Raw genomic sequence first — 1,060 nt, forward strand, 5'->3', positions numbered from 1 at the left:
CCCCCTGCCTAGGACCACCTCTGAGCTAAGGCTGCGACTGGGACACCTGCAAGTGGCTTCTGCAAGTGGCCAGGGCTTCCTCACAGTGTGGTGGCTGGGTTGCCAAGGTGAGCGTCCTGAGAGACAGGGAGCCGCACACAAGCCACGTGGCCTTTTGTGACCTTGCCTCAGAGGTCAAACACTGTCACTTCCACTGCATTGTATTTGTCGAGGCAGTTACAAAGATTTTCTCAAGTTCAAAGGTAGGGAACATACCTTCTCAATGGAGGAATGTCAACATCACATTGCAAAAAGCAAAAACAAAACATGTGGGGTGAAAAAGATATGGCAGATTGCATTTTCCGAGGGATATATATATACATGCCATGACACCCAAGCCTTCCCTTGATTTTACATTATCAGACATCTGGCACTCTGCCCTGCGCATTTTCGTGCAGTACTTAGGAGCTCTGCAAGGAAAATATGAACAGAACGGCTCTCCTTCCCACTCCTGCCCAAACTCAGGACTGGGGGACAGGGGTGCAAAAGTGAGACATTAGGAATGTTTATCTCAGAAGGTAGAGGACTCACTTGGGCTCTGGGTGACTTGGGAGCAAAGCCACACACAACCGTCATCGCTATCACCTGTGTCAGCATACTATTTCTGTCCCTTTCACTCCTCTCTTTCATTGTTTATTTGTCATAGGTGTTTATGTTATAGGGAATAAATCTTGGGAAAGAAGACATTATCGTACATTGTTAAATCTCCACTTTCATGTATTTATGCCAATGCTTGTGGCCTCATTAGGAATTTTAAGCTGAAGTCACTTATGCCAGGTGGCCCATTTGATAGGAAGTGAATTTCAGACTAGGTCAGTACTCAGGCAGTCATTCGCCTCAAAGTCAGGGTACAATTCAATTCTTTTTGATATCAATGGATGTATTCTTTAACCAGAGTTAAAATAATCTAAAACCATCTTCCAACAGTATGATTCGAATGAAATAACATCCAGCGTGCTTAGATTGGAAAAAATGGCATTATTCAATTTCCAAATACAGTAACTCGAATGATGAATTTGAA

General features: G+C 43.9%; 1 pseudogene; it reads right to left on the reverse strand.

Moving 5' to 3' along the window:
- The window catches only part of LOC112412422 (ferritin light chain pseudogene), a 1,486-nt pseudogene extending 871 nt beyond the window's left edge, over positions 1-615 (reverse strand).
- Positions 616-1,060: the final 445 nt, after the last annotated feature.

This window comes from Neophocaena asiaeorientalis, unplaced genomic scaffold (assembly GCF_003031525.2).
Source record: "Neophocaena asiaeorientalis asiaeorientalis breed wild unplaced genomic scaffold, Neophocaena_asiaeorientalis_V1.1 scaffold427, whole genome shotgun sequence".
In the NCBI taxonomy this organism is placed as follows: domain Eukaryota; kingdom Metazoa; phylum Chordata; class Mammalia; order Artiodactyla; family Phocoenidae; genus Neophocaena; species Neophocaena asiaeorientalis.